This window comes from Chlorocebus sabaeus, chromosome X, assembly GCF_047675955.1.
Source record: "Chlorocebus sabaeus isolate Y175 chromosome X, mChlSab1.0.hap1, whole genome shotgun sequence".
Lineage (NCBI taxonomy): Eukaryota > Metazoa > Chordata > Mammalia > Primates > Cercopithecidae > Chlorocebus > Chlorocebus sabaeus.
Window position 1 is genome coordinate 51,783,590 of NC_132933.1, and position 26,258 is coordinate 51,809,847.

Consider the following 26,258-nt stretch of genomic DNA (forward strand, 5'->3'; position numbering starts at 1 on the left):
GTGGCAGCTAAAAATTAAAACAATTAAGCTCATGGAGATAGAGTAGAAGGATGGTTACCAGAGGCTGGGAAGGATAGTGTGTGGTGGGGAGGAAGTGGGAATGGTTAAGAGGTATGATAAAATAGTTAAAAAGAATGAATAAGACCTAGTATTTGCTAGCACAACAGGGTGACTATAGCCAAAAATAATTTAATTGTACATTTTAATAATAACTAAGAGTCGAACTGGATCGTTTGTAACACAAAGGATGAATGCTTGATGTGATGGGTACCCCATTCTCCATGATGTGATTATTACATATTGCATGCCTGTATCAAAACATCTCATGTAACCCATTAATATATACACCTACTATGTATCCACAAAAACTAAGAATTAAAAAAAATAAAAACTTGAAAAAACCAGACACAAGCATAACAGACAGGAGGTAGTAGACACTGAATGCTGGGTGGGCAGCCGAGCTCCCAGACAGCCTTTTCCAATTCAGGGCCACCATCATCTAAGCATCTTCTCTTCACATGTGTTTGTTTCATTATCAGATTGTTGTCTGACCATCTCTTCACCTCCCACTCTGCTCTGTAGACATCAAGAGAAACCTTGTCAGGGTTTAGTCGATGTTACTGTTATTTCGTCACCACTGGATCCTTTGGATTTAGCATAGGACCCAGCACTAAGTAGGCATGTTCAGAAAATATTTGTTGAATGAATAGGTAATAGGTAGGTAAAATTAAGGGGACTGTGGTGATTTTAAAAAGATGTCCAAAATTATTTGATATTAGTCCCTCTAAAAGTGTACGCTAATCTCCTTCTCCTTAAGTGTGGGTTGGAGTTAGTGACACGCTTCCAACTAATAGAATTTGGCAAAAACAACAGTGTGTAACTAGATCATAAAAGACATCACAGCTTTCTCCTTTATCTCTCTCTCTTTCAGATCATTCCCTCTGGAGGAAGCCAGCAGCCATATCATGAGTACACTCAAGCAACCCTGTAAAGAGAGCTACATGGTGAGGAACTGAAGCATCTTGCAAACATCTCTGTGCGCTGTCTTGGAAGTGGATCCTTTAACTCCAAACCTTCAAATGACTTCAGTTTTGGCCTACCTCTTTTTTTTTTTTTTTTTTTTTTTTTTTTTTTTTTTTTTTGAGCCCAGGCTGGAGTACAGTGGTGCAATCTTGGCTCACTGCAACTTCTGCCACCCAGGTTCAAGCGATTATTCTCCCTCAGCCTCCTGAGTAGCTGGGATTATAGGTGCCTGCCACCATGCCTGGCTAATTTTTGTAGTTTTAGTAGAGATGGGTTTTCACCATCTTGGCCAGGCTGGTCTTGAACTCCTGACCTCATGATCCACCCGCCTCAGCCTCCCAAAGTGCCGGGATTACAGGTGTGAGCCGCCACACTCGGCCTCAGCTGACCTCTTAATTGCAACCTCATGAGAGACCTGAAGCCCAAAACACCCAACTTAACCACTCCTAGATTCCTGACACTCAGAAATATATGAGGTAATAAAAAATTATTATTTTAAGCAGCTAAGTTCGGGGGTAAGTTGTTATGCAACAGCAGATAACTCATAAGAGACTTTCAAACAAATTGCTCCCTTCAAAAGGCAGATATATACCACTACAGATACTAGTGGAAGCAATGTAGGAAGTTGCTATTCTATGCCCCCTTGTTTTATTCTGCCCACAGCATATACCACATGTCATGCTTCTTCATGTATTACTCAATCAGCTTTTGTGAAGGCCCTAGCATAGTTTACAGGTAAAATTGAATGAGCAAAATGAACACACTTACTATATGAGACCATCAAAAGGGGACTAAAAAATCTGCTCAAAAAGAACCAAGAGACAAGAAATCAGAGTGGCTGAAGAAATAAAAAGTGGTTTCAAAGAGGAAGTAAAAACATTTTCAGTATATTCTGCAGAGAATAAAATTGTTTTTCTAATCAACAAAAACATAAACTAATATCAATTGAGAAATACTAAATGGGAAACAAATGGAAGAGTCAACATTACATGTAGGAAATGTTCCTATCCAACTCACATAAGCTTCCATAAATTTGAAGATGGTGCTATCAGCAGTAAGGTCTTCTGCAACAGAAGGGAAAAAATGTAATCACAATCAATAAAGACAACTGTCAATTGGAAATAAACGTGTGTTATGTGCCTACTACGTGCCAAGCAAGGGAATCTGCATGGGGAAAAGTGGCTCACTTTTTCACTACATCCAACTTTGTAGCTACCACCCAAGTACAGAACTCTCCTCCCCAGGGTAGGCACCACATACTCACCCTCTCCTCTTTTCCCTCCTCACATCTTCCCTCCACAAAATAGATAGGGGTAGGGGAAAGGAATCTGGAAATAGAGCTGGAGGGGCAAATTTATGCCAATGATGCTAATGAGACTTCATAATAATAAACACCATTTACGTAACTTGAATATGTATTCAAGATTTATATTCATTTTGTCATTTAATACCAAAACAACTTTATTCCTCCACCCTTCTCTAATCTCCAGCAATCTGTTTCTTTACCAAAAACAAGGCTGGCAAGACGCCCTCCCCAAGACTTGTTTTCTTCTCCTCTAAAAGTAGGTATCAATGTTCTTTCATGGGTTTGATCTGAGGATGTGGTGACATCATGTGTGTGCCAAGGCCAAGTCCTGTGAAAATTCAACCCTAGCATGTTAAAGGATTGTAGAAAATGAAGGAGTCTTTTGAGGGAGCAGAAAATGGTGCCGTTTGCCAAGAGCACAGAGTTCTTGGAAAACAGGACTGAAAATGTGGTCTTGATCCACCGTGGGGGGAGCTTTGACTGCCAGCCCAGTACTCTACAAATAATGTCAAAAAACCCAGGATAGCAAATATACCATTGGCTAGGGTTGGGGATACTTTGGCATGAGAATGCCAAGAATAGTAATATTTCAAATGATAATGATGTAGAAATGGTATCTTTTGTGTCCTTCCTCTTATTTCAAGATCTTACTTATTATGGTTAAAATACATCATGTCTTACATTCTAAAATTTTAACTCCTAAATTTAATCTCAAATAAAGCTGTGTACATATAAACATCTGCATTTTGCCCACAACTTTTTGACAGTAATGTTATTCCAAGAGCTTGGAGGATGGGGAAAGAGACAGCCAGGGCAAGCAGTATGTCCTTCTGTTGGTAGTCATAGTGATTATAGTCAATAATAATTATTGTATACTTGAAATTTGCTAAGAGAGTAGATCTTAAGTGCCTTTACCACACATACACACACAAAATGGCAACTATGTGAGGTGATGAGGTTGTAATTAACTTGATTCTGGTAAATATTTCACACTGTATATATATATATCAAATCATCACAGTGTATACCTTGGATATACACAATATTTATTTGTCACTTATACCTTAATAAAGCTGTGGATAACAGAGAAATTATTCTGACACTTATTGAAATGGTAAGGAAGACTTTATTCAAGACTATTACAAGAGGGGAGAGAGATTGCACTCAACTCCAAATTCAGCAAAAATAGCTATAGATGTATTGCCAATGAGAAGAATGAAAAGGTCAGTGGATAGAGAATTAACAAAAGGAGATATCAAGGGTAGGGGGATTCTTGCTAAAATTGTCTAATAGGATTCTTGGTAAAGGGAAGCCAAGGACTTAGACATCAAGGGTGGGGAATAAGAAACTTGATCTAATATCAAAGGTGACTAGATATAAAAGGTGGGGAGAGTCTCCCTAAAATAACTTAGCAAGATTCTTGCCTAATGGCAGACCAACGTCATGCCCTGGTTAAGCAGAATGCTCAGATGAGCCCAATTAAAGTTTGGTCAAGGAAGGTGTCCTAGTCTGTATGTGCTGTTATAACAAAATACTCAGATTGGGCTGCTTTGTAGATGCCGCTGACCCACAGAGACCTCTGCCACCAGCCACAGTCAAACCCACCATGTTCTTCAACATCGCCACCCATGGTGAGCCCTTGGGCTGCATCTTCTTCTGTTTGTAGACAAAGTTCCAAAGACAGCAGAAAATTTTCATGCTCTGAGCACTGGAGAGAAATAATTTGGTTATAAGGGTTCCTGCTTTCACAGAATTATCCCAGACTTTCTGTGTCAGGGTGGTGACTTCACATGCCATAATAGCACTGATGGCAAGTCCATCTATGGGGAGAAATCTGATGATCAGAACTTCATCCTGAAGCACACAGGTCCTGGCATCTTGTTCATGGAAAATGCTGGACCCAACGCAAATAGTTCCTAGTTTTTCACCTGCACTGCCAAGATTGAGTGGTTGGATGGCAAGCATGTGATCTTTGCCAAGGTGAAAGAAGGCATGAATATTGTGGAAGCCATGGGGCACTTTGGGAGCAGGAATGGCAAGATCGACAAGAAGATAACTATTGCTGACTGTAGATAACTCTAATAGATGTGACTTGTGTTTTAACCACCAGATCATTCCTTCTGTAGCTCGGGAGAGCACTCCACCTCATTTGCTCACAGTATCCTATAATCTTGGTACTCCCACTGCAGTTTTTTGGGTTCCATATTTTCCTTACTCCTATGTCTAGCTGTATTGCAGTTAAGTTTATGATTATGAAATAAAAACAAAATAATAAAAATACTTAGACTAAAATAATTTATAAAGAATAAAAATTTATTTTTCATAGTTCTGGAGGCTGTAAAGTCCAAAATCATGGTGCTGGTAGGATTGGTGTCTGATGAGGGCCGCCCTCTGCTTCCAAGATGGCACCTTGTTGCTGCATCCTCCAGAAAGGAGGAGCACTGTGTCTTCACATGATGGAAGGGACAGAAGGGGAAGAGAGTGCCCTTCAACCTTGAGCCTTGTTATAAGGGTGCTAATCCCATGTATGAGGGCAGAGCCCTCATGACTTAAAAGATATGGCCTCCCAAAGGCTACACCTTTTAATACTGTTTAATTGGGGATTTCTTTTTTTTTTTTTTTTTTTTTTTTTTGAGACGAAGTCTCACTCTGTCACCCAGGCTGAAGTGCAGTGCACGATCTCAGCTCACTGCAAGCTTCACCTCCCGGGCTCATGCCATTCTCCTGCCTCAACCTCCCGAGTAGCTGGGACTACAGGTGCCTGCCACCACACCTGGCTAATTTTCTGTATTTTAATAGAGACTGGCTTTCACTGTATTAGCCAGGATGGTCTCGATCTCCTGACCTCGTGATCCGCCCACCTCAGCCTTCCAAAGTGCTGGGATTACAGGGGTGAGCCACTGCACCCAGCCAATTGGGGATTATGTTTCAACACAAATTTTGGAGGGGTCACCATCATCCAAACTATAGCAGTGTCTTTGCCAGGGGATAGTGGCCTGAAGACAGGATGATAGAGGTAGAGAGAGGTCTGGGAAGCCTTTACAGGGGTGGAAAATTGGGGGCAAGTATGGGTTGCTGTCTCTGAAGAGCCCTCCTAACAGGCGGACCTGCCTTTTGGTCAAGGTTGAGGAAAACCCTGTGTGTTCTTAAAACATATCTCTTCTATCCTTGAGTTTCAGGAGCTTTACACAGCAGCTAAAGTCCCCCATGGTCAGGACCAAGGATGTTGGGTTTGAGTGTGCTCATGGATAAAGAAGGTGTATAAGAAAAGAGGAGGACATGTCGGGTATGGCTGAGAGTCTGACTCCCAGGGAGTTATTTTATTTGCTGAATCCACCAAGGTCTTTCCCAGTGGAGTCTTGTGCTGTACTAATCTGGTGACCCCTTGGACATACCTGCTTTGCACTGACAAAACTGAGTGTGGGAGCAAGTTGTGAAAAGGATCTTATGACACTCCCAGCCTGGTATCAGGCACAGCAAGCAGATTTCATTCCATCAGCAGCTGTTTTGCAATAGCTCTCGAGGCCTATCTTGGAGAATTCTTCATTTTTTTGCTGACAGCGCTAGGAATTCTCCCTGATGGGAAAGGAGTTTGATTTGTAAACATATTTGCAATGCATTTTCATATCACTTTGCCAGGTGAAGCAGAGAAGATATGCCATGCTTACACATAGGATTGTTTCTGTTTTGGTTACCTCTTTTACAATTGGATGAAAAAATGCAGGAATAAATGAATGGGTTGTTAACGGAATCCATGCATCCATCAGTCAGTAATTCCCTGCAGTAGAACCACCCTGAGCACTTGTTAAAACACAACTTGTTGGGCTTTACCCCCAGAGTTTCTGATTTAGTCTGGGGTGCAGGGAGTGGGGAGAGGAGCAAAGAATTTGCATATCAAGTACTGCTGATGCTCCTGGTCCAGGAATAATACGCTGAGAACCACTAGCACAAGCCATCAGTAGAGATCCTCTTAGGCCATGATTATTGTGGCTGCAGACTTTCTGACTGATCTTGCCAACTAGCTCACGCACATAGTTGAAAATGACCCAGTGTTTCGGGGGGTTGTGGGTGGCCTGCCTACTCTACCTCCCAGCAAACTCTCCTGGGTAGTAGTGTTAGATTTGAGTTAGAGCACTGCTGGTGTGTGTGTGCGTGTGTGTGTGTATGTATATTCACATGTATATATACACATGCACACATCTGTGCTGCTGTCCTGACAGGCACTGCTGTCCTTTGGCACACCTCTAGTGCTGACTGACCTTCTTCAGGCTCTCTCCTCTTTGCCTTTCATGAAATCTGGGCTTTTTCAAGGTGAAGGAGATGGTAGGTTGGCTGCTTTGCTGAGCCCTTCAGCAAGCAGACCATCATGGTGAAGTAAGAGGATCGTGGGCTTGGAGCCAGGTACTCCTGGGATTTGCATGGAAGTTCTGCCTCTTAGCAGTTATGTGAACTTCTAAGACTTTCAGGGCCTGTCTGAGGTTCAGCAACATTATCAGTAAAGCTGGGATTATGTCTCTACCTCACAATATTGTTGAGAGCATTAAATGAGAAACCGTGGAGGAAGCACTTTACAGTGTCAGGCACATAGTAGGCATTCAAAAAATATTAGTCTCTTCCCACCCTATACTCATTTTGATGTTCTTTAAGAATACTCTGACCATGGCCAGGCGCGGTGGCTCACGCCTATAATCCCAGCACTTCGGGAGGCCGAGGCAGGTGGATCACAAGGTCAGGAGTTCGAGACCAGCCTAGCCAACATGGGGAAACTCTGTTCTACTAAAAATACAAAAAATTAGCTGGGCATGGTGGCGAATGCCCCTAATCCCAGCTACCTGGGAGGCTGAGGCAGGAGAATTGCTTGAGAGGCGGAGGTTGCAATGAGCAGAGATTGCACCTCTGTACTCCAGCTTGGGCAACAGTATGAAACTCTATCTTAAAAAAAAAAAAAAAAAAAAAAAAAAAGAATACTCTGACCAGGCGCAGTGGCTCATACCTGTAATCCAAGCAATTTGGGAGGCCAAGGTGGGCAGATCGCTTGAGCTCAGAAGTTCAAGATCAGCCTGGGCAACATGGTGAGACCCATGTCTCTACTAAAAATACAAAAAAAACAACCAGGCATGATGGCACATGTCTGCGGTCCCAGCTACTTGGGAAGCTGAGGTGGGAGGATTGCTTGAGCCCAGGGGACAGAGGTGGCAGTGAGCTAAGATCAAGCCACTACACTCCAGCTTGGGCGACAGAGTCATACCCCGTCTCAGAAAAAAAGAAAAAAGAAAGAAAAAGGAAAAAAAAAAGGGAATAACCACCTAAGATAGCTTCTTTTTAAAAATAAATATTAAAAAGAATGCTCTAAGGTAAAATGTTTTCTGAAGTGGTTTCAAAGCCCACAGGCCCACCATGGTCTCTGCCCCAATAGTCCAATGTGCATAAAGCAAGCGGGTTTTGCAGGAGAATAATTTTTATTTTTGTATCATGATTAATCGCCACTTCTAAGCCCTGTCCTATTTTCCGTACTCAATCAATACTTCTCGACACTACTTCATTTATCAGGGAATAGTAATAATGACTGACATTTATGGAGCACATTCTATGTGCCAAGCACTGGGTTTGTCTATAGACATTTTCTCATTTAATCACCAAAACAACCCAATGACTTGGTATACCTGTGATCCACATGGATCAGATGAGGAAACAGATGTGCCAGATAGGAAACTCAGAGAAAGTAAGTACTTTTCCCAAAAATGTTTTTATGAAGACCTTCCTATTGCACAACACTGTCCTAAGGGCAGGATCTCAGCTCACTGCAACCTCTGCCTCCCAGGTTCAAGCAATTCTCCTGCCTCAGCCTCCCAAGTAGCTGGGACTACAGGCGAGCGCCACCACACCTGGCTAATTTCTGTATTTGCAGCACAGTCAGGGTTTCACCATATTGGTCAGGCTAGACTTGAACTTCTGACCTCGTGATCTGCCTGCCTCGGCCTCTCAAAGTGCTGGGATTACAGGCGTGAGCCACCGCGCCCAGCCCTATATGGTAAATTTTTTAGAAGGCTAGTGTCTTGGAGAATGTGATTCACTCTATCCAGCAAGCAGAACTCCCTCACATGAAACCACTATTAAGAGATAGAGAACACGGGACTCATCTTCACTTCAGTCCATTCCAGAGGCAGGACATATAAGGTCAAGAGTGGTCATAGAGGGCTTCAAGGCTAAGGTGTCATTCAGTGAACCTGCCTACAGCCATAAGAGGGAGAATATGCAAACCCTGAAACAGATGACTATGGGAATTTTTAAATGAAAACAGGAAAATGCACATGTTATAATGTCAATTTTTAAAAGAGTAATTCAAGATTATATATTCAAGATTTGTTGAAAAACTGGAGGAAAATATGCCAGAATGTCAACAGTAATTTCCTCTGGCTCATTTGTTTTCACATATATCTTTTTGTACTTTCATAAATTTCTAAAGAAAACATTGTTACTACATGATCAGCAAAACATACACTATTAGCAAAACTAGAAAAGAAAATCATCACTATATATGCCTTTAAGAAATGTGGTGCAGGCTGGGCACGGTGGCTCACGCCTGTAATCCCAGCACTTTGGGAGGCCGAGGCGGGCGGATCACGAGGTCAGGAGATCAAGACCATCCTGGCTAACACCGTGAAACTCCGTCCCTACTAAAAATACAAAACATTAGCCGGGCGTGGTGGCGGGCACCTGTAGTCCCAGCTACTCAGGAGGTTGAGGCAGGAGAATGGTGTGAACCCAGGAGGCGGAGCTTGCAATGAGCTGAGATCGTGCCCCTGCACTCCAGCCTGGGCAACAGAGCAAGACTCCGTCTCAAAAAAAAAAAAAAAGAAAAGAAAAGAAAAGAAAGAAACATAGTACATAAACTTTTGTAATACCAAATGTGGGGCAATTTTTCAACTGCCTGTCAGTGAATTAGGAAACGCTGAACTGGAAGGAAGTGCAGAATACAATAGAGCCAAAAAATGATGCTCAAGATGGGATGCAGAAAATATGTATTGAGAGCCACCTCTGTGCAAGGCGCAGTTAATCTTTAATCCATACCTAAGTCATAGTGATATGTGTCTGTACTTGTTTTTGTTTGCCTTATCCTGGGGAGTGAGACCCAACTCCTTCATTCCCCCAGGTATACTATGTATCCTCACAGCCCCTCTGAAATGGTAAAGAGTTCCAGTCTGAAGTCTGACCTTCCCAAGTGAACAAGCCATTCTTAGAGCTGGGAGGAAATAAACATGTGCCAAAAAGTAGGTTTTGGATACAGAGACAAGCATGACCATCTAAGACCCAGGAGTGCAGGGAATGGAGGGCAGAAGCTGAAAGGGGAACATCTGAGGCTTAGACCCTTCAGAGAAGCCTTCCAAGATGCTGCTGCCTAGAGCTGAGAACTAGGAATCCTCCTGGCAGTTAATAAACTTCCAGGATCCCATGAATCGGATACAATCCATACTCTCTAAATATTTATTTTCTTCCTTCTGAGACTCTATCCTCACTTCCTACACTAACCTCAAAGCTGCTTGCTAGTAACACAGGTCCCTAGCAGGGCCATGCCTCATTTGTGGAAGATAAATAGTTCTACTCTAGGATCAACAGCAACCCCTCACACAATGTCTAGCAAAGAGTCAATGCTCAACAAATATCTGTTGAATGAATGAACAAATGGATAGATAGATAGACAGAGGTTTGGTTAAAGCCTTGTCTGGAGATTATGGGCCATCAGTGTTTGATTTGCTTCTGTGGTTAGGCTGAGTCATTCTGGTTTCAAGCAGATAGTTGGTTAACAGTGACTGCAATGGGGCTAAGACAGAGAAAGGCTAGACTCTTTGTCACATGCTCTTTAAATCTGAAGCAAAAAGAAATAAAATCAATGGATGGGGATAAGGGATATTGCTTCTGTCACATATTAGCTGAGTGGTGGTCTAGAAACTGGTTCTCTTTTCCACAATCAAGTTTTCTCATTCTCCAAAATCCAATAGTGTTTATTACCTCAGAGTTGATTAGACCTCCTTAAAAACAACTAGCCCTATGTTTGACACAGAGCAATCATTCAGCAAGTATCAGTTTTCTTTCCACCAAAACTCCCCTACAGAAGATAAAACTTGGAGATCAACTAAATAGTGCAGCTAGCTAAAAAGCTCTCAAAAATGAGTCAGTAAGGAGAGAAATAAATAGGCATCTGTGTTATGATTGACATTCACTGTTATTCCTATGTAGTAGGAATGAGTCATCTGGTAGAGTCTGGGGTAGAAAGAAAAACCATAGCCCTATTTTTATTTACTCAGATGTCCGTAATGTCTTATTACGTCTGCTCAAGGAAAGATATAGAACATTTGTCAGTGCCAGACCTATCACCATACAAGATGTAAGACCTTGGTGAAGTCAAGATGCCTCTCCTGTCTTCACCTCAGTAACAGGATAGCAACAAGTAGCTGTGTCAAACCAACCACCCAGGAATGTTGTAGAAGTCAATAAAAAAGCCTTCTCCATTCTTATATGGTAAGAAACATGTTATGTGAGCCCAAGGACAGATTTAAGAGTCATATTGCAAGTATAAGTCCTCCCCCTAGTTGTTACAGTAGTAACAATGAAAAGAGTTATTTAATATCTAATGGAGCAGGGCCAGATGTCATCCAAGAATCAAAAGTCACAAGTTCACAATCTTTGGAAATAAGAAAGCCATCCAAAATTAAGTGGCCTCTCGGTGGCAGGCAAAGTGTTTTACCAATATTATCTCATTTAATTCTTAAGACAGTTGGCTGGGCGCGGTGGCTCATGCCTATAATCCCAGCACTTTAGGAGGCCGAGGTGGGCAGATCACCTGAGGTCAGGAGTTTGAGACCAGCCTGGCCAACATGGTGAAACCTCATCTCTACTAAAAATACAAAAATCAGCCAAGCGTGGTGGTGCATGCCTGTAGTCCCAGCTACTCGGGAGGCTGAGGTTGGAGAATCGCTTGAACTCAGGAGACTGAGGTTGCAGTAAGCCAAGATCACGTCATTGCACTCCAGCCTGGACAACAAGAACGAAATTCCATCTCAAAAAAAAAAAAAAAAAAAAAAGACAATCGAGGAGGTAGGCATTATTATACCCATGCTCTGGATGAGAAAACTGAGGATCACAGAAGATAAGTCATTGTCTCAGGATCAAATAGCTAACAAGTGGTGCAACAGGGACTCAAAAGCAAGTCTGTCTGATTCCTATGACACCAGTTCTTAAAGAAATACCACAACAGAGCTGGGCACAGTGGATCATGCCTGTAATCCCAGCAATTTGGAAAGCCAAGGCAGGAGGATTGCTTGAGTCCAGGAGTTCGAGACCAGTCTGGGCAACATAGGGAGACCCCATCTCTACAAATAACTTAAAAAATTAGCCGGGCATGGTGGCACATGCTACTCGGGAGGCTGAGACAGAAGGACTGCCTGAACCTGAAAGGTTGAAGCTACAGTGAGCTGTAATCACACCACTACACTCCAGCCTGGGTGACAAAGACTCTGTCTCAAAAAAAAAAAAAAAAAAAAAAAAAAAAGGAAAAGAAATACCAAAACAGAAGTGAAGGCCTGAGGATACATATCTAATTCAAGTGCAAGGGAAAAGGAAGAAATGTTCACTCCTAAGAGCTATTCTTTAACCACAGACTTCTTCAATCCTACTTTCATGAATAAACTGTACATTTGAAGGGATATGAACATTTAATTGGCAGGGTTAAGTGTAGAGTCAGCATGAGTGCCTGACGTGCCATCAACTCTCTCTCAAAAGAACACAAAAAGTAAAGAACAGAAAGGAATGGAGAGAAAAAGAAATATAGGAAAGGGTCAAGAGAAAGGGAAAGGAGACTGACAAAAGGAGCTAACCTTTGTCTTAACCTTTTTATTGAGATACAACATTCACAGAATAACATGCACAAATCTCAAATGTGCAGCTTAATGAAATTGATATATGTATACACTGGTGTAACTAGACCAAGATATAGAACATCTCCATCGCCTCATACGATTCCTTCATGCCCCTTCCTAGTTAATCCTCACCTCCAGAGGTAAACACTGATCTAAGTACTGAAAATGCACATTAATTTGCATTTCCTATAATATATAAATGTAGTAATACAGTATATACTCTCCTTTTTAATCTGACATATTTCACCCAGCATAATTATTTTGAGATTTGTCCATGTTGGTGTATATATGAAGGATTTATTCCTTTTTATTGCTAAGTAGTATTCCCTTGCATTGATATACCACAGTTTATCTACTCACTTGTTTACGCACATTTGTCTGTTTCTAGTTTGGGGCAATTATAAATAAAATTGGTAAGAACATTGGTGCACACATCTTCATATACACATAAGCTTTCATTTCTCTTGAAATAAAATTCCTAGGAATGGAGTTGTTGAGTTATAGAATGCTCTACTTTGGATATAGTTTGTCCTCACCAAAACTCATGTTGAAATTTGATCCCTAATGTGGAATGTTGGGAGGTGAGGCCTAATGGAACATGTTTGGGTCATGGGAGCAGATACCTCATGATTGGCTTGGTGCCATTCTCACGGTAGTGAGTGAGTTCTCCCTCTTTCAAAACTGGATTCATTCCCTTAGGAATGAATTAGTTCCACACAAGAGTAGGATTTTATAAAGCCAGGATGCCTCTTGGATTTTGCCTCTTCACATGTGTTCACTTCCCCTTTGACCTTCTCTGCCATGTTATGATATGTCAAGAAAGCTCTCGGCCAGGTGTAGTGGCTCATGCCTGTAATCCCAGCACTTTAGGAGGTCGAGGTAGGCAGATCACCTGTGGTCAGGAGTTCGAGACCAGCCTGGCCGACATGGTGTGACCCCATCTCTACTAAAACTACAAAAAAAATTAGCCAGACATGGTGGCGTGCACCTGTAGTCCCAGCTACTCAGGAGGCTGAGGCAGGAGAATGGTTTGAACCTGGGAAGTGGAGGTTGCAGTGAGCCGAGATTGCACCACTGCACTCCAGCCTAGGCAACAAAGCAAGACTTTGTCTTGAAAAAAAAAGAGAGAGAGAGAGAAGGCTCTCACCAGAAGCTGAGGCCATGCCCTTGAACTTCCCAGTCTGCAAAACTAAATAAACCTCTAAATAAACCTCTTTTCTTTATAAATTACACAGTCTCAGGTATTCTGTTATAGTAACACAAAATAAACTAAGACACAGAGTAAACATGTTTAGCTATAGTAGATTTTAAAAACACTGAGTCTTAGACCTCTATTCCCTTCCTAGCCTGGCTTTTTTATTTTAGGGATGTTAACTTTATTTTTCCCCACAAAATGAAAATTATATGTACTCTCTATAGAAAATTGGAAAATATAGCAAACTTAGAAGGAAAGGAAATCAAAACTTTTGTAACCTAGGGTTCAAATAAGCTCTCTCCTTTCTGAGATTTGGCATTGACTCGAGAATGCAGCTAGAGAGTTTCTGGAAAAGTCACTGGACAGACCATCAAGCACAAAACCAACTTACAAATCCATGGAGATGGTCTCTATGAAAGAGTCAGAGTCTAATATACTGAAAGCCTTGATTTGAACAGAGCCTCTACTCAGGCCCAGAAAGGCAAACAACTCCATGTTCACTGCCAGCCTTCCTAAACATTCTTACTACATAGCCCAGTGGGCAAAGAAACACAAAGCACAGTTTATTCCTATTCTGGCAACTGAGCTTGTGCCTATTGAAGGAAAAAAAAAAAAATGCTTAGATCACCTTTTAACATGTGCTACACCCATACAATGGAATGCAATGTAGTCCTTAAATGTGATTATACAGATCTATGTTTATCAATGAAAAAGTATGATCAGGACCTATTTTTAGGATATATTTTAGAGTGATGGTTAAGATCATAGGCTTTAGAGTCAGACTACCTGGCTCCAAATCTAGCTCTTTGTCCTTAAACAAATGACACAACTTTGCTGTACCTCCATTTCACCATCTGTGACAAGCGGATGATAATAATAATACCTACCTCATAGAGCTGCTTAGGGGATTAAATAAAACACTAGAACACTTAGAGAAGCACTTAGAAAAAATAAAGCTTGGTTCATAGTAAATTTACCATCAACAACCAGAAGTGAGCCATCAACATTTCTCAGCAGTCCTTCTATATTTCTCTGGTCAACCTACAATCTGCCCTCACCCTTACAACTCATTGAACCTTCTCCATTCTCTTCAGCCTTCCAACTCCTCCTCCTTATTATCTCTACATGCAGATGACCACACCCTCATTTACAGAAAAAATAATGGGGTTGGGGGACTCTTCAGAAGGAAATTATCTCTCATCTTCCTAACACCAAAATAAATCAACTATACCTGCACACATCCTACCAGCAGTTAGTTCCTCAATTAAGACAGATACTCTTGCCTTCTAGTGAACACTAATTCCTCCACCTAAGCTTTCGATTCCAGATGCTCCTCTTTCTTAACAAATGTACACTACGATTTATCCTATCTCTCTGCTGTATTTTTAACCACTCACTCCCTACAGACCCTTAATTGTAAACTTTACACATCCACAAAATTTCTCCCTATTAAAAAAAGTCTTTGGCTGGGTGTAATAGCTCAAGACTGTAATCCCAGCACTTTGGGAGGCTAAGGCGGACAGATTGCTTGAGCCCTGGAATTCGAGACCAGCCTGGGTAACATGGCGAGACTCCGTCTCTACAAAAAATACAAAAATTAGCCCAGCATGGTGGTGTGCGTGCCTGTAGTCGCAGCTACTCAGGAGACTGAGGTGGAAGAATCCCCTGAGCCCAGGAAGTCAAGGCTGCAGTGAGCTGTGACTGTGCCACTGCACTCCAGCCTGGGCAACAGCGTGAGACACTGTTTCAAAAAATAATAATAATAATAAATTTAAAAGGCCTCTCTTGACCCCTAGTCTCACTTCTGCTTCTACCCTGACTTTTCCATGCCCTTCACAGCCAAACTGCTTCAAATAGTTGCCTATACTCTTTGTTTCCATTAACTTGCCTACCGGCCGGGCGCAATAACTCACACCTATAATCCCAGCACTTTGGGAGGCTGAGGTGGGTGGATCACCTGAGGTCAGGAGTTCAAGACCAGCCTGGCTAACATGGTGAAACTCCTTTTCTACTAAAAATACAAAAAATTAGCCAGGCATGGTGGCGCATGCCTGTAATCCCAGCTACCTGGGAGGCTGAGGCAGGAGAATTGCTTGAACCCGGGAGACGGAGGTTGCAGTGAGCCGAGATCGCACCATTGCACTCCAGCTTGGGCAACAAGAGTGAAACTCCGTCTCAAAAAAAAAAAAAAGTGCCTTCCTCTCTCTGCTAACCACACTCCAATCCATTCCATTCTAGATTTCTGCCCTGTCATTCCATGAAAATAGATCTGTCCAGGACACCAATGCCTCCATATTCTTAAATTTTACCAGTCCACATCTTATTTGACCTCTGAGCAGCAATGGACATTGTTAACAGTCCATTCCCTACTTCTTGAAACAGTTTCTTTTTTGGCTTCAATGACACAAGTCCCTTCTAACTTTCTTTTAAACCTCCCTGCTGCTGTTTCCCAGTCTCCTTTGTAGCCTGACCCTCCTATACTCAACATGAAATACTGGAGTTTCTCAAGGCTCCCTCTTTGATCTCCTACATTCTCATTCTGATACTCTCTGGCCTAGACAACATTATCCCCACACATGGCTTGAATTATCACCTATATCCATACAGCACACAATTTATATATCCAGTATATAGGCCCCTTCTGAGCTCTAGATCCATCCATCCATCTATATAACTTCTCTTGGGTGTTCTCAAAGATACGTCAAACACAACATGTCTAAGACTAAACTCACAATCCTCATACCTGAACTTAGTATTCAATGTGATCTTAAAGGTCCTGCTTTTTAATGCTGTTACTCCAAACATCCAGTTGCACAAGCCAGAAACTGAGAAGTCACCCTTGATCGCTCACTCTCACTGTAAGATATAGTGGGGAGTAAACAAAGTGCGGATTTTCCTATACTCTGTATTTAACACAGAATGCTTCTGTAGCCCCAGATGTATGGGAGAATTTTCCCGTATACCAAGCAATCAATTTTGCAGTAGACGCCAGCTGGATGTCCTCTCATTGAATTCAGTTGTCACTACCTACCTGGAGATAGTGTCAGATCCCACAGTTTGAGAGCTCAGGCTCACAAGACTGCTCTCCACTTCAGATGCCAGGTTGTAAGCTGTGCTTCTGACTGACCCACTATAAATCAGGGTTCCCATGACCCTCTCCTTGGGTTTGATTAATTTGCTAGAGAGGGTCACAGAACTCTGAAAAACATGTTTACAGGTTTATTATAAAGGATATTACAAAGCATATAGATGGACAGCCAGATGGAACAGTCACATAGGGCAAGGTATAGGATAAGGGGCACTAAGCTTCCATGCCCTCTCCAGGAACAGCACCCTCTAGGAACCTCCATGTGTTCACTATCCAGAAGCTCTCCAAACCCAGTTCTTTCACGTTTTTATAGAGGCTTTACGGCCAGGCACGGTGGCTCACGCCTGTAATCCCAGCACTTTGGGAGGCCGAGGTGGGCGCATCACATAAGGTCAGGAGTTCAAGACCAGCCTGGCCAACATGGCAAAACCCCGTCTCTACTAAAAATACAAAATTAGCTGAGCATGGTGGTACATGCCTGTAACCCCAGCTACTTGGGAGGCTGAGGCAGGAGAATCGCTTGAACCCAGGAGATGGAGGTTGCAGTGAGGCGAGATCACACCGTTGCACTCCAGCCTGGGCAACAAGAGCGAGACTCTGTCTCAAAATATAAAAATTAAAAATTAAAAATAAATAAAATAAGAGGCTTTACTATGTAGGCATGATTGATTACATCATTGGCCACTGCTAGTCAATTTAACCTTCAGCTCCTCTCCCTTTCCCAGAGGTTGGGGATGTGGTAAAAAAGTCTCAACTCTCTAATCCTGCCTTGACCAGCCCCCTATCCTAAATCTACCTAGGAGCCTCAGCCACCAGTTATCTCTTTAGCATGCAGAAGATACTCTTTTTTATTTCTATTTTTATTTTTATTTTTTTGAGACAGAGTTTCGTTCTTGTTGCCCAGGCTGGAGCGCACAGGCGCGATCTCAGCTCACTGCAACCTCCGCCTCCCAGGTTCAAGCGATTCTCCTGCCTCAGCCTCCCAAGTAGCTAGGATTACAGGCATGCGTCACCACGCCCAGCTAATTCTGTATTTTAAGTAGAGATGGGGTTTCACCATGTTGGTCAGGCTGGTCTCAAACTCCTGACCCCCAGTGATCCACCCACCTCAGCCTCCCAAAGTGCTGGGATTATAAGCATAAGCCACCACACCCGGGGCAAAAGACACTCTTATCACCTCAGAGATTCTAAGGGTTTTAAAAGCTGTAATTCGAGAAAATGAGGATAAAGACTACCATGGTTTGAACGTTTGTCTTCTCCAAAACTCATGTTAAAATTTAATTGCCCGATGGGCATGGTGGCTCATACCTGTAATCCCAGAACTTTAGGGGGCTGATATGGGTGGATCACCTAAGGTCAGGAGTTCGAGACCAGCCTGGTCAATATGGTGAAACCTTGTCTCTACTGAAAATACAAAAATTAGCTGGGCATGGTGGCGGGCGCCTGTAAACCCAGCTACTAGGGAGGCTGAGGCAGGAGAATCGCTTGAACCTGGGAGGTGGAGGTTGCAGTGAGTTGAGATTGCGCCACTGCACTCCAGCCTGGGCAACAGAGTGAGACTCCATCGCAAAATAAATAAATAAATAAACAAAATAAAAATAAAAAATTTAATTGCCATTATAATGAAACCATCTTTGCAAAATTATAACTGAGGAAATTATGACAGTGAAAGAAATCAGACCTAACCAACTCCACCTTGCTTCTAACCTTTAAGCTGTCCTTGCTCATTCTTGGGCGTAGGTCAAACTAACTTTGGGAAGGAATTCAGTTTGTGGTTTGATTCTGAAACAAAATGAATCATAGGCCTTTCCAGAAGAAAAGACCCCCTTCTTGCCTGGGGACTAGTCTGCCTTTGCAGGACTAACAAATTAGCTACAAGATTAGAAATTACAGTTTAGGGGTCATGCAGCCTCTGGCTCCAAGAGTCTGAACCTCCCCAAATTGCTCCTGGGGATAACATCACTATTGTAAAACCTAAAATCAGCCCTTGAGATACTTTTCAGACCCTACACTCCATGGATGAGCTGACACCACCCAGACCTGTAATCTGGCTCAACCAATTCTGCCATCCCACCCAGGAACACAAAACTGCAAGAAAGACTGACTTCAACCCCCTATGATTCCATCTCCAACCTGACCAATGAGCACTCCGTACTTCCCAAGCCGCTACCTGCCAAATTATCTTTAAAAACTCTGATCCCAGCCAGGCACAGTGGCTCACGCCTGTAATCCCAGCACTTTGAGAGGCTGAGGTGGGTGGTCCACTTGGGGTCAGGAGTTCGAGACCAGCCTGGCCAACATGGTGAAACCCCATCTCTACTAAAAAATACAAAAGTTAGACCGGCATAGTGGCGGGCACCTGTAATCCCAGCTACTCAGAAGGCTGAGACAGGAGAATCGCTTGAACCCGGGAGGCAGAGGTTGCAGTTAGCTGAGATCACACCATTGCAGTCCAGCCTGGGCAACAGAGCAAGACTGTCTCAAAAATAATAATAATAATAACTGATCCCCCAAATGCTCTGGGAGACTGATTTAAGTAATAATAAAACTCTGGTCTCCTGCACAGTTGGCTGTGTGTGAATTACTCTTTCTCCATTGCAACTCTCCTGTCTTGATAAATCGGCTCAGTCTACGCAGCAGGCAAGGTGAACCCACTGGGCAGTTACAGTAACAGTGTTAAGAGGTGAGACTTTTAAGAGGTGATTAAGTCATGAGGGCTCTACCCTCACAGGTGGGATTAATGCCATTATAAAAGGGCAAGATCGGTCTCCTCTTGCTCTATCTCTTGGCCCTTCTTTCTATCTTCTGCCATGTCACGATCTAGCCTTCCTCTCCTCTGGAGGACACAGTGTGTGCAAGGACCATCTTGGAAAAAGAGAATGGCCTCACCAGACACCAAACCCGCCCACACCTTAACCTTAGACTTCCTAGCTTCCAGAACTGTGAGGCAATAAATTTCCGTTTATAAATTACCCACTCTCGGGTATTGTTACAGCAGCACAAAACAAACTAAAATAAAGATTAAATGTGTACTTCACAATATCACACTCTCATCCTCCCAATTCCAATCCATTGCCAAGTCCTGAGGATTTTACCTACTAAGAAACCCTAAAGTGTATCAATCCACTCCATGTAAACCACAGCTACTGTAGTGCAAGGTACTATTACCTCTACTCTAGATTGCTGAAATGGCTCCTAATGAAACTCTCCAGTACATTCTGACTCCTTCCCAATCCTTTATCCACCACACTGCAGCCAGGGCAATATTTTCTTTTTCTTGCCTTTTTTTTTTTTTTTTAAGACAGTTTTGCTCTTGTTGCCCAGGCTGGAGTGCAATGGCGTGATCTCAGCTCACCACAACATCCGCCTCCCAGGTTCAAGTGATTCTCCTGCCTCACCCTCCCGAGTAGCTGGGATTACAGGCGTGAGCCACCACGCCCGGCTAACTTTTTGTATTTTTAGTAGTGACAGGGTTTCACCATGTTGGCCAGGCTGGTCTCCAATGCCCGACCTCAGGTGATCCGCCCACCTCAGCCAAAGTGCTGGGATTACAGGCATGAGCCACTGCGCCTGGCCCCCAGGGCAATATTTTCAGACAAATCTGATTCTTCTCCTCATCCCACAGGGCTTCCAATGGTTCTCAGGATATAGATTGAATGGCTTAAGGTGGCTTGTAAGGCCCTGCATGCCCTGACCCCTACCACACTGCTGTCCCTACTGCCTGTTGAACTCCAGCCACTTTCATTCAGTCTTACTCACCATGCTATCTCTGAACACATAGCCTCAAACCAGCTCCTCCAATTCTCACCTCCAATCTAATTAGCCACTATTCTTCCTTTAGCTCTCAGCTCAATAATTGCTTCTTTGAAGCAATTCCTGACCACCTTGACTAGTCGAATACCCCTATTTTACAGGCTCTCATTGCACCATGTACCCTCCTTTTCATACTTGTCCTCATTGCAATACACTTGTATGGCTATTTGCTTGTGACTTGGCTCCCCACTGTACTATGAGCTCTTTGAGGACAGGGACTTAATAGGTGTTTTTGCTCAAATTTCCTCAGCACCCAGCACAAGGCCTGGCAATAAATTGGTGTTTTTTTGTTTGTTTTGTTTTGTTTTGTTTTGTTTGTTTGGAGTCGGAGGCTCACTCTGTCACCCAGGCCGGAGTGCAGTGGCGCAATCTTGGCTCATTGCAACCTCCACCTCCTGCATTCAAGTGATTCTCCTGCTTCAGCCTCCCAAGTAGCTGGGATTACAGGCGCACACCACCATGCCTAGTTAATTTTTGTATTTTTAGTAGAGAAAGGGGTTTCACCATGCTGGCCAGGCTGGTCTCGAACTCCTCACCTCACGTGATCCACCCGCCTTGGCCTCCCAGAGTGCTGGGATTACAGGCGTGAGCCACTGCACCTGGTCAATTGGCAGACTTTTTAAAAAGAATTGTACCCCAGCAGGTCAGGCTAATATATACTACTAGAAGCACTGTCTGAGAGTGTCTTCTGCCAAAGGGAAACAGAGCCAGACACTAGCCAAAAGCAGTAAAGACATATTTTGAGTACTATTGTAATAAGGAAAAAGAGACTTTAGTATAGAATTAAGCTCAATCCAAAGACAACTAGGACAAGTGTGGATTTACAGTCAAGCAGCAGAGTGAGGGAGCCAGTAGAAAGAAAATTCCAAAGGGGAGAGAGACATCAAGGGTAGGGGGATTCTTGCTCAACTGACTAAACAGGATTCTTGCCCAAGGCAGGACAAGGTGATCAGGTATCAAGGGTGGGGGAATTACTTAGCAGGATTCTTGCTAAAACTGGGTTAGGCAGGCTGAGGACAGGGCCCAAGGACAAGGCATAGTTGAAAAGAAGGCTCAGAGGAGCCTGTCCAAAGTTTGCTCAAAGAGAGAGTCTTTGTTACTTTCTCAGGCCAGTGTATGTTTCTTTATCTTTATGTCTTACTTTGCTGCTAGTCTCCCCACAAAATAGATCATATCCCCACTACTCTTTACTTATTATTCCATAGGCATTTTAAGAGCTTGAGCTATAATTTATATTTCAGAAAGTTCTCCTCCTTTTCAATTGCAAATTCAATAGTTTTTAGTAATTTATAGAGTTGTGCAAACGATCACCACATTTTCGTTATCTCTAAAAGACGCTCCATGCCCATTTGCAGCCACTCCCAGTTCCCACCCCATAGCTGCTTTTGAAAGCCATCATATTTGCCTGTGGATGAAAGGTACAGCCTCACTGGAAAAGCAAAAATCAAAACTACCACGCGTGAAATAATTTGAGAACCACCAGGCACTAATTGTGCATTTCTGATTATTTGCTCAAAAACATTTAAAGACAAATCAATGTGAACTAAGGAGTGGGCGGAGGTTTCAAGGAAAAGGTAGAACATTTTAAGGTTTTTCTGCAGAGGAAAAAGTGCGCAAAAAAAAAAAGGAAAAGGAATTTGAGTTGAAAAATACTCCAACGAACGAACCAACATGTTTTCAGAACTTTCTGAAGTTCCAATATGGTGCTGTCATGGTCGGTGAGCTGTCTGTCCTTGATCCAGCAAGCAATGCGAGTTCTAGAACAGAAGGATAAGGACTTATCGCAAGCCATAAAAGTTGAAGCAACACTCAACTGAAAATAAACATGTATTGAGTGCCTACTGTGTGTCAAGCAAGGGGCTCTGCGTAGGGAAAAAACGGCTCCCCGCAGCTCCCCCTGCCCCGGCCAGGTGGCTGCATGCCCCCTTCCACCTACTCCCTGGACTGCCCTGGGGCTGAGAACGCCCCTGGCGCGAGAAGCTGGACTCCCCCGGGGCCCGGCCCGAGATCACTCGGAGCCCTGGCGCCCGGCACAGGTCAGACGCAAGGGGGACACAGCTGGGGCCGGCCCTTCCTTCCCTTCTCCTGTCGCAGGACTAGGCCTGCTCCCGGTCCCCACCTACCGCCCTCCCCCTCCTCCCAGTGAGACCGAAAAGAGCCCGAAGGGCCTGGGAGGGAGGGCGGGTGAGGTTCCCAGGCCTTTCCAGATGCCCTGCCATGTTTGGCAAAGCGATTGTCTTCCCTCTCGGAGCTCCGCGGACACCCGACCCCTCTTCCTCTCCTTCGCCACCTTCCGTTATTCGCCGCGCTGGCCACTTCCCCTCTGCTGCCTCCCGCTGAAGCCCCAGCCCGGCCGCGGCCGCCATTTCCCGGCAGCCTCTTCCCTGTGCCTTTCCCTGAAAGGAAATGTACTGGGGCGGGGCGGGGCGGGGGGCGCTGTGTGAGGGTCTCCAGAAAGCCGCCGGGGAGGAGGGATGGATTTTTTCCAAAGTCTCTCCGCTTTCCCGAAGCCCCCTACCTCACCCTTTCTCCCCGCCTTCTTGTGGGCTTGGGAGCGAGAGAGGAGGAGCTGGTCCTAGCACTGGTCACCGCCACCCTCACCCCACAGATCCTGGGGCACGGGTACCCTTACACCACCCCATAAGGATCCCAGCCATGTCCTCTGTCCTTCGCCAGAGCTCATTTCCTCCTCTCCTCCAGCTTCCTGCCCTTTCCCCAAGACAAAGTTGATGTTTACCCTCCCTGAGACTCAATTTCCTCATCTCTAAAGTGGGATGACACGTAAAGACATCTTGTATATGTGAAACATGCCCTGTGCAAAAGAGGGGGAGCAGGAAGAGGGATGGAGGGAGAAAAAGGGCCCTGGAAAAAGGGTCCTTGGAATGTACGGGTAGATGTTGTAAAGAATGTATCGGTCAGAGCATTAGGATAGGTCAGTGGTTCAGAAAATAAATACTGAATATATTATTTTGATTCTTAGATGTTATCTCTCAGTACTTATCTCTTCTTTCAGAAGCCTAACATTCTCTTCTCAGAGGGCCAGAGCAATGTGTGTTCTGTGCATTTATCTATGCTGACCACTGCTGTGACAGAGGTGGTGGGGCGTCCATTCACAGGCTGCAGGCACAGGGACAACATAACTGTGGAGTCCTAATTAGAAAAAAGAAGTCAGGCTGGCTGGAGCAGGGGAAGGCAAAGAGAGAAAGCAAATAAGCTACAAATTTGTCTTTCTTCATGGTCCAGAACATGTAAACAAAAAGAGGAAGCAGATAAGCTATAGGTCTGCTTTTCTTTATAGCCCAGGACATGCGGCTTCCTGCACAGATAACATACATAACTCACAAACTTCCTGCTCACTATCAAACGCCTCAATTTATCAAACACCCCAGCTGACAGAAGAATGCAAGTTAGCTCCCTACTGCCTTGGCTTTCTCAATCAGCCCAAAAACCATCCTGTAAAATCTCCAGCAAGCCTTTGTTTCTTTGCAGTTGGCTCCTCTCTTGCAGGCTACCCGTTGCCTTCTCGAAATGTATTTTCCTACTTTCTCTAATAAATCTGCCTTTCTTTACCTACAACTGTCTTGGTAAATTCTTCTACCCCTGCACCACCAGCCCAGTTAGTTGACACTCCCCTGCGACGATAACCCCTCACATTCCCAGAGGAGCCCTGCACCATGCTAACCTGCGCCCCTTGGACTTGCCTGCTTTGCACTCATGAGAAGACAATTTTGGTCAGTGTGGGAGCAGCTTGTAAAGGGCTCTTGTGACACTCCCGGCCTGGTATAAGGCACAGCAAGTGGAATTTCCTTCCATCAGCAGCTGTTTTGCAATAGCCCTGGAGGCCCATCTTGAAGAAATCATTTTAGCTGACAGCGCTAGGAATTCTACCTGATGGAAAAGGAGCTTGATTTATAAACACGTTCACAATGCATTTTCATATCACTTTGCTGGGTAGAGAAGGCAGAGAAGATATGTCATGCTTACACATGGAATTGTCTTTGTTTTGGTTACTTCCTTTAGGGTTGGATGAGTGAATGCAGGAATCAATGAATGGGTGGGTAACGGAATCCATGTATCCATCAGCCAGTAGTTCCCTGCAGCAGAACCACCCTGAGCACTTGTTAAAACACAGCTTATTGGCCGGACAGAGGTTCACACCTGTAATCCCAGCACTTTGAGAGGTCGAGGCAGGAGGATCTCTTGAGCCTAGGAGTTCGAGACCAGCCTAGGCAACATAGTAAGATCCCGTCTCTATAAAAATCATTTTAAAAATAACTGGGCTTGGTGGTACTCACCTGTAGTCCCAGCCACTCGAGAGGCTGAGGTGGGAATATCGCTTGAGCCTGGAATTCAAGGCTGCAGTGAGCCGAGATCGCACCACCGCACTCCAGCCTGGGCAACAGAGCGAGACCCTGTCTCAGAAAAACACAAAAAACAAAACACAGCTTGTTGGGCTCCACCCCCAGTTTCTGATTCAGTCGTTGGGGGAAAGGGGGTGGGGCGGGGGGGCAAAAAAGAATCTGCATATCTCACAAGGTGGAGGTTCATGCTGTTACTGATTGGGCACCACACAGAGAACCACTGGCACAAGCCATCCGATACTCTTAGGCCGTGATAATTGTGGCTGCAAATTTTCTGCCTGATCCTGCCAAATAGCTCACACACGCAGTTGAAAATAAATCCTCTGACTCAGTGTTTGGGGGGTGTTGTGGGTGGGCTGCCCACTCTACCTCCCAGCACTTTCCTGGGTAGTAGTGTTAGATGTGAGTGTTGGAGCATGTGTGGTGGTGTGTGTGCACGCGTGTGCACACCAGCTATACTGCTGTCCCTTTGGAACCTCTAGTGCTGACCACTGACCTTCTCCAGGTTCTCTCCTTTGCTCCCCAGGGCCCTTCTGAATTTTCTTATCCAGCGAAGAAGAGTAAGTGAACATTTAAGATCACAAGGAGCCCTCCAGTCTCCTGGGATTTGGTGCCATCTAGTGGCTAACTTGAGAATCTTTGCTCAGACTTAGAGAAACTTCTGGAAAATTAACTAAGTAGCCTGGGAAGGCAAAAACACCTACTTGTTTACCCTTTGAAAAAGGCTTCCTGGACAAGGACTGGCTCAACATGATAGGAGTCAAAATGGATTTCTTGCTCTCCTGAAAGCTGTGATAAAAATTAGAAGTCATCAAAGAATCTCAATCACGTCCCACTGCATCTTCAGCTTGAATGATTTTCCAGAATTGATTTTCATTTCCTGAATGAAATGGAGTCAGGTAATACCAACTTGGTATTTGCCTCCCATCTCATTTCTCTGGGCCCCAAGCTCTGAACAGCCCAAGTATAGCAATACAGTTCCCAAGGGGTCAGTGAAACTACAAAGAGATCTGTAGTTCAAGGTACAGTTGGTACTGATCAGAGGGACATCGGGGTCTTAATGTCATTGAGGGGTGGAATTGTTAATGACCACTGTGATCCAGACAAAAATCTAAGACATCAGAACACAATGCCACAGGTGCTCAGAATCCTCGTGAGAGGTGCGAGGTGTTGTAAACATGTGGTTTGGACTTTAATAGAAAACTTAAACTACTTGTTATGGGAACAAAGGGGAGGCAATCAGGGATCATAAAGGAAGCTGCTCCTTAAAGTTGTTTGGGGAACTGTGATGGGTCTCAAAACGTGGTCTTGAGACCAGCAGTATCAGCACATTCTCAAGCAACATCCCAAAACTACTGAACTGTAAACTCTAGGGATGGGGCCTAGAAATGAATGTTTAAACCACCCCTGCAGATGATTCTGATGCACATGAAAAGTTTGAGAACGCTGGTTTAAGATAAGCTTTAGATGCCCTAAAATACACCTGAGAGTGTTTAGAGAATCTCCTAATGAATTCATGGAGGAGACAATTTATTTCCTTAACATAAGCCTGCTT

The 26,258-nt window shown here is 43.9% G+C and overlaps 1 long non-coding RNA gene across 1 annotated transcript; it reads right to left on the reverse strand.

Moving 5' to 3' along the window:
* Nucleotides 1-21,829: 21,829 nt before the first annotated feature.
* On the reverse strand, nt 21,830-24,596 carry LOC103232364 (uncharacterized). Its single transcript, XR_497135.3, has 2 exons — nt 22,633-24,596; nt 21,830-22,099 (listed from the first exon to the last, which is right to left on the reverse strand). It is a non-coding gene; the product is annotated as an uncharacterized lncRNA (long non-coding RNA).
* Nucleotides 24,597-26,258: the final 1,662 nt, after the last annotated feature.